Genomic DNA, 8,688 nt, shown 5'->3' with positions numbered 1-8,688 from the left:
GTGCTGAAAGATATCCGCGGAGGTAAACTCCATGATCGGCACTCAATCGGATTCGATAGGCACGGGCGCATGCGGTTCGGAGTCCGTGGCCGGGGAAGGATCCGACAGTGTGGCATCACGGCTCTCGTGAAGGGTAAGGTCGATATTCGGCTCGATCGCCGCTGAGGATATGGCCTCCGTGGTGGGGTCTATCCACCCGCCCATGGATGGCGTAGCTGGCTCCGAATTGAGGGTCGGAGCAGTTGCCGGCGTGATCTCCTGGACACTGTCTGATGGCAGAGCTAAATCATGCTCGTTGTGATCGTGTGGCGCACTAGGCAGGGGCTCGAATCCGTCGAAGATCAAGTCTCCGCGGATATCGGTCGTGTAGTTTAAGCTTCCAAACCTGACCTGATGGCCAGGGGCGTAGCTCTCGATCTGCTCCAGATGGCCAAGCGAGTTGGCTCGCAGTGCGAAGCCGCCGAACACAAAGATCTGTTCGGGGAGAGAAGTCTCACCCTGGACTGCATCGCTATCGATGATCGTAGGAGCCATCAAGCCTAACGGCGACGACACAGAGGAACTCTCAATGAAAGCACCAATGTTGGTGTCAAAACCGGCGGATCTCGGGTAGGGAGTCCTGAACTGTGCGTCTAAGGCGGATGGTAACAGGAGGTTGGGGACACGATGTTTTACCCAGGTTCGGGCCCTCTTGATGGAGGTAAAACCCTACATCCTGCTTGATTATTCTTGATAATATGAGTAGTACAAGAGTTGATCTACCACGAGATCGGAGAGGCTAAACCATAGAAGCTAGCCTATGGTATGATTGTATGTTGTCCTACGGACTAAAACTCTCCGGTTTATATAGACACCGGAGGGGGCTAGGGTTACACAAGGTCAGTTACAAAGGAGTAGATATACATATCCGTATTGCCTAGCTTGCCTTCCACGCCAAGTAGAGTCCCATCCGGACACGGGACGAAGTCTTCAATCTTGTATCTTCATAGTCCAGCAGTCCGGCCAAAGGATATAGTCTGGCTGTTCGGAGACCCCCTAATCCAGGACTCCCTCAGTGGCACCGGGGGGGAGGGCCGAGAGTATCCTAAAGTGGAGAATTGGCTCGACAGTGGCAGCTTCGCAATGCAGCCGCCTACACAACCGCAGCCGCCATTACCTACATCGCTGACATGGAGCCAACCTACACCTACAGCACAACCAGAGTAGTAGGAGCCATCACTTGAATACAGAGCGGCTAGGGCTTTGGCTAGCGTCGTCGCTGCTGATACGGTGGGCGTCCACCGCTAGGCTTCAACATTTGGAGGCTTTGAGTAAGTTTTCTTTCTTCATCCACTTCTCTTGAATGCTTAGTTCTAGAGGACTAAACCCATGTCCAACTTCTAGAGCTCAAAATGAGCCAGAGTTTCCCAAATTTGAAGGTTATGTGCCTGAAGTTGGTGAATTTGCTTCCCAGGTGATGATGGCACTTCTGATTCAGATGAAGAGGTAGCGCTACTACCTTCTAGAATGAAGAGAAGACTGAAGAAGAAGGAGAGGAAATGGTATGACCCTACACTACTTGATGCACATGAGTAGTTGTGCATGGACCTTTGCTTCACCAATGCCTATGTTCAGAAAGGCACTTAATTATCATGTTTGGACATTCAGAAAGTACCATAGAAATGAACCAAAAGGGTTATTATTTGGTGCCCGAATAGAAAGAATGGTTGTGACCTGCATTGGATGGAAGTTGGACCCGTTCCTTGCCTGGTAGATGATATCATCATCACTCAGGCTTGATGCAGTGGGGAAGACTTCCAGAAACTGTTGCTTCTCCTTGTGATTGCGAGCTGCCAAGATAATCTTAGCAGCTGCCGGTGGTAGTCCGGAGAGTATCTTGTTGCCATTGGTGCCCTCTAGCCTCTCTTTGCGATGATTCCCTTCTAGCCTCCCTCTACATCATTGCCCTTCTGGCCTCCCTCTACCTGCCACCCATAAGCACCTCATCTTCTTCATCTATGACCTCTCCCGGGCTTGGATCCATCTCCACCTACCTAGGGTTCTTAGGTTTTCTCTGGCGGTCAGGGGGAAGAAGGCAGGCTTGAGGGTGTGAGTTGGGTTCGTGAGATGGGGTTGTGGGTTTTATAGATTGACAGGGGAGTTGTGAGGCAGATAGAAATAGTGGGAAACAACCCAGTAGCAGGCCCACAATGGCTATTTAGCTACAAGTAAACATAGCACAACATAAATAAGCATACAAGATAGAAAAACAACTTGACCTACTAAAATAATTCTTCATAGCATTACTTAGCATAAGTTCTGAACATAAGCATCTAGTGCAATACTTAACATAACCAACAATTTCTTGACTTAACTAGCATCACTCAAGTTACCATAACTTAAGCAGTGCATATAAGACTAAACAAAATATACAACCAACGCCATCAACTTGCAGGCCTGTTATATATAAGCCAAATTACTTATCCAACATTCTCCAAATCTTAAAGCCTCTAGTATTGCCTTGATTTGCTCAAGATTGTCCTTGCTACCATGGCTAACATTGAGCAGCTCAGCAACAACTGTCGCCAGCTCTTTCTTCTCTTGTGTAAGCAAATCCACGTTCACCTTGATCTCATGCTTGTCCTTCCTGGTGTTTTAAATCATTTCCATATGGGACTTAAGGATACATTTTTGCTCCTTTGCTAGCCTAAGCTTCTCCATCTCCAGCTCTTCCTTTTTCTTCTCAAATTTCTCGGCATCCATTGCTTTCTGGTAGGCCACCTTGCCAACACCATCCTCCCAGTTAAACACTTGGTAACACCACCCCCCATTTTTGATACTCACTACATAGATGATCCTTATCCTTCTTCGGCTTGATAATTCCTTCTCACATGCAAGCTTATCTTTAGCAAAAGATTTGGTAGAATAGTTCACCCTTCTGCAAAAGGACCACGTCTGGTTGGAGGGGTTGTGATTTAACACAGAAGATAAACTCTCTTTGCCCTATTCTCCTCAACAATTGATTCATTAATCAATGTTGATCACTCATGGTAGATGCTCGAGGTGATCTCTGAACCTTTATAGAGTTCTTCTTCGAGAACCACAATGACTCTTGGTCTCTAAAGAACTTGACACCTAACAATCTGAGAGTTCGCAACTCTCAAGGGTAATAGGTGGAGCGTATTGGACTTAGATTCGAATGGTGCTAAATGACTATCTATTTTTTTGGCTCTTGGGTTTCTCTCGGTGGATTTTAAACTCAAATCACACTAGAGAGAGGGTTGCTCACACAATCGTCTCAGAATCAAACGGAGCAGCCAACAGACAATGTTGGCGCGGGGTGGCTATTTGTAGCCGCAACCGGATGGGAAATGACCATTTTGGACACTCCGTCCAGCCAATGGCTAACCGACACGTTCTCAATAGTAGAATTTTGAGCATAGTGAAAACATTACTTGAGGAACAAGTAATGTTAATTCTTCAGTCCGAATTAAATCTCTCGCGCCGGAGAAGAACATCATCTCTAGCTGGTGACTATTTATTCAGAACACAAAGAGATTTCTATCTCAACTCACATAGGATTTGGGTTTAGCATCAGAGAATCAAAGCTTCAAACACTATACCCCTCTTAATAGTATGGTGGTCCTATGACTCAATAAAGAGAAAGAAGAACAACAAAATAAATGTTACGTCTTCACTCCGTCTTCAACTTCTCCGCTGCAATCAATTTCTTCGGAAAGACACCGAACCAATTGCTTTGCATCAACAATTTTTGGGGTCACACATGATATACATAGTCTTCAGTGATAATCCTCAGTGCCACGTAGGAGATTATCTTCAGAGTTTGTACCAAACTCCACATGACTTCAGGGACCTGTTACTCTATGTGAACTAGCAAACACATCAGTCCCTCACTGTTTATGACAACAACCTCCAAGACACAAGGAGGCAAATTATTGCACCAACACTATAGTTTGACAAATGAAAAGCTGTTGTTGGTAATATTGAAATGATATAGTTTTACAAATGAAAAGCTACACTTTGAGAAATGAAAAGATATAGTTTGACATATGAAATACCACAGTTTGAGAAATGAAAAGCTACAGTGCATGTACATACCTCATAACCCACAAGTACAGGGGATCGCAACAGTTTTCGAGGGTAGATTAGCCAACCCAAATTTATTGATTCGACACAAGGGGAGCCAAACAATATTCTCAAGTATTAGTAGCTGAGTTGTCAATTCAACCACACCTGAAAGACTTAATATCTGCAGCAAAGTATTTAGTAGTAAAGTAGCATGGAAGTAATGGTAACAATGGCAAACGTAACAGTAGCAGTTTTGTAGTAATCATAACAGTGGAAACGGAAAAGTGGCAAAGCAAAAATCAATATGAAACGAGCTCGGAGGCAATGGATCAATGATGGATAATTATGTCGGATGGCATTCATCATGCAACAATTATAACATAGGGTGACATAGAACTAACTCCAATTCATCAATATAATGTAGACATGTATTCCGAACATAGTCATACGTGCTTATGGAAAAGAACTTGCATGCCATCTTTTGTCCTACCCTCCCGTGGCAGCAGGGTCCTAAACTAAGGGATATTAAGGCCTCCTTTGAATAGAGTACTGTACCAAAGCATTAGCACTTAGTGAGTACATGAACTCCTCAAACTACGGTCATCACCGGGAAGTGTCCCGACTATTGCCACTCTGATACGTCTCCAACGTATCTATAATTTCTGATTGTTCCATGCTATTATATTATATGTTTTGGATGTTTAATGGGCTTTAATATGCTCTTTTATATTATTTTTGGGACTAACCTATTAACCGGAGGCCCAGTGCCAGTTTTTGTTTTTTTGCCTATTTTAGAGTTTCGCAGAAAAGGAATACCAAACGGAATGAAACCTTCACGATAATCTTTCTTGGACCGAAAGTAATCCAGAAGACTTGGAGTCGAAGTCTAGAACTCCACGAGGCGGCCACGAGGCAGGAGGGTGTCCCCAGGGGGGTAGGCGCGCCCCCACCCTCGTGGGCCCCTCGTAGCTCCACCGACGTACTTCTTTTGCCTCTATATACTCTTATACCCTAGAAACATCGCAGAGAGCCACGAAACCACTTTTCCACCGCCACAACCTTCTGTACCTGTGAGATCCCATCTTGGGGCCTTTTCCGGCGATCTGCCGGAGGGGGAATCGATCACAGAGGGCTTCTAAATCAACACCATTGCCTCTCCGATGAAGCATGAGTAGTTTACCACAGACCTTCGGGTCCATAGTTATTAGCTAGATGGCTTCTTCTCTCTCTCTCTCTCTTTGATTCTCAATACAAAGTTCTCCTCGATGTTCTTGGAGATCTATTCGATGTAATACTCTTTTGCGGTGTGTTTGCCGAGATCCGATGAATTGTGGGTTTATGAACAAGATTATCTACGAATAATTTTTGGTTCTTCTCTGAATTCTTATATGCATGATTTGATATCTTTGCAAGTCTCTTTGAATTATCAGTTTAGTTTGGCCTACTAAATTGATCTTTCTTGCAATGGGAGAAGTGCTTAGCTTTGGGTTCAATCTTGCGGTGTCCTTTCCCAGTGACAGTAGGGGCAGCAAGGCACGTATTGTATTGTTGCCATCGAGGATAAAAAGATGGGGTTTATATCATATTGCTTGAGTTTATCCCTCTACATCATGTCATCTTGCTTAATGCGTTACTTTGTTCTTATGAACTTAATACTCTAGATGCATGTTGGATAGCAGTCGATGTGTGGAGTAATAGTAGTAGATGCAGAATCGTTTCGATCTACTTGACATGGACGTGATGCCTATATTCATGATCATTGCCTTGGATATCTTCATAACTATGCGCTTTTCTATCAATTGCTCGGGAGTAATTTGTTCACCCACCGTAATACATGCTATCTTGAGAGAAGCCACTAGTGAAACCTATGGCCCCCTGGTCTCTTTCTTATTATATTGCATCTCTTTTATTTACATCGCATCTCGTTTAATATTTTGCAATCTTTACTTTCCAATCTATACAACAAAAATACCAAAAATATTTACTTTACCATCTTTATTAAATCTCACTTTTGCGAGTGACCGTGAAGGGATTAACAACCCCTTTATCGCGTTGGTTGCAAGGTTCTTGATTGTTTGTGCAGGTACTAGGTGACTTGTGCGTTGTCTCCTACTGGATTGATACCTTGGTTCTCAAAACTGAGGGAAATACTTACGCTACTTTGCTGCATCACCCTTTCCTCTTCAAGGGAAAACCAACGCATGCTCAAAAGGTAGCAATAAGGATTTCTGGCGCCGTTGCCGGGGAGATCTACACCAAGTCAAGACATACCAAGTACCCATCATAAACTCTTCTCCCTCGCATTACATTATTTTCCATTCACCTCTCGTTTTCCTCTCGCGCACTTCTAAAACGATTTTAGAAAAGATTTGGCCTTCTCTTTCGCCCTTCTTCCATTCGATCTTGTGTTACCATGTGCCTTATTTTTGTTTGCATCTTCTCTTGCCAAAAGTTTATGGATCATCATCCTCTTGCTAATCTTTTTAAGAGATCCAATTATGAAGAACTAATTGCTAGTGAGTTGAGTGCACTAGATTATCTTTATGAGGTTTTGCTCGAAATTCATGAATCTGAAAATTGTGATGAAGTGTTGAAAGACGGAATTTATGAAGTGATTCACGATAGCTCCTTTAATTAAAAGCATGATTGCAATGATGTTATTATAAATTCTATTAATATCAATTGTGCTAATAATATGAAAAACCCTAAGCTTGGGGATGCTAATTTTGCTATGTCTACTACTTGTTGCAATGATCATGATTGGGATGATTCTTCTTATAATCTTAAAAGTTTTTTATGCCCCATGATGAATATGAGATTGATAATAATGTTTGCAATAATATTGAAAGTGGGTTTGGAGGAGTGTTAACTTTAGATCCCACAAATTTGGATAATGTTCAATGTTATGAAGTTCTTGATAAAAGTGGGTACGGAGAGGTCATGACTTTATTTTATGATAATCCCACTATTTTGGAAGAGTGTCAACTTTGCATGTATGTGGATCATGAAGAGAAAATTTTATGTGATAGCTATATTGCTGAATTTGATTATAATCCTACATGTAATTATTATGAGAGAGGAAATATGGTTGTAGAAATTTCGTGTCACTAAATTACCTCTCGTTATGTTGAGATTGCTATTGTTTCTTTCTCCTTCCTTGCATATGTTAGTTTTTGCTTGTCTTGATATTTTGTTTGATTATATAATGCCTATGCATAGGAAGTATGTTAGACTTAGATGTGATTTTCATATGCTTCATGATGCTCCGTTCGTGTTTCAATTTCTATCTTTCATGTGAGCATCATTAAAATTATAGATGCCTAGCTTAATGGCTTTAAAGAATAGCGCTTGTTGGGAGGCAACCCAATTTTATTTTTGTTCTTTGCTTTTTGCTACTGTTTAGTAATAAATAATTCATCTAGCTTCTGTTATGATTGTGTTTTTTATGTTTTAATTAGTGTTTGTGCCAAGTAAAGCCTTTAGGATCTTCTTGGGTGATTGTTGTTTGATCTTGCTGATAAAAACAGAAAGTATGCGCTCACAAAAATAATTATCATTTTTTACCAGAGAGCGATAAAATACCAATTCCAACTGTAGTAGATGAATATACTTTTTATCATGGTCGTCCTAATTTTTCAGAATTTTTGGAGTCACAGAAGTATTCGAAATCTCCAGATTGCTACATATTGTTCTGTTTTTGACAGATTTTGTTTTTCATGTGTTGTTTGCTTATTTTGATAAATCTATGAGTAGTATCGGGGGGGGGGGGGTATGAACCATAGAGAAGTTGGAATACAGTAGGTTTAACACCAATATAAATAAAGAATGAGTTCATTACAGTACCTTAAAGTGGTGGTTTATTTTCTTATACTAACGGAGCTCATGAGATTTTCTGTTGAAGTTTTGTGTTGTGAAATTTTCAAGTTTTTGGGTAAAGATTTGATGGATTTTGGAATAAGGAGTGGAAAGAGCCTAAGCTTAGGGATGCCCCAGAAGGCATCCCCTCTTTCGTCTTCGTCTATCGGTAACTTTACTTGAGGCTATATTTTTATTCAGATATGTGTTTTGCTTGGAGCGTCTTGTATGATTTGAGTCTTTGCTTTTTAGTTCACCACAATCATCCTTACTGTACACACCTTTTGGGAGAGACGCATGAATCGGAATTTATTAGAATACTATATGTGCTTCACTTATATCTTTTGAGCTAGATAATTTTGCTCTAGTGCTTCACTTATATCTTTTTAGAACACGGTGGTGGTTTTATTTTATAGAAATTATTGATCTCTCATGCTTCACTTATATTATTTTGAGAGTCTTTTAGAACAGCATGGTAATTTGTTTTGGCTATAAAATTAGTCCTAATATGATGGGCATCCAAGATGGGTATAATAAAAACTTTCATATAAAGTGCATTGAATACTATGAGAAGTTTGATTCCTTATGATTGTTTTGAGATATGAAGATGGTGATATTAGAGTCATGCTAGTTGAGTAGTTGTGAATTTGAGAGATACTTGTGTTAAAGTTTGTGATTCCTGTAGCATGCACGTATGGTGAACCGTTATGTGATGAAGTCGGAGCATGATTTTTTTATTGTCTTCCTTATGAGTGGCGGTCGGGG

Source organism: Triticum urartu, chromosome 7A (genome assembly GCF_056163025.1).
Source record: "Triticum urartu cultivar PI428250 chromosome 7A, HENAU_Tu73, whole genome shotgun sequence".
NCBI lineage: Eukaryota > Viridiplantae > Streptophyta > Magnoliopsida > Poales > Poaceae > Triticum > Triticum urartu.
This window is presented reverse-complemented; position numbering follows the sequence as displayed.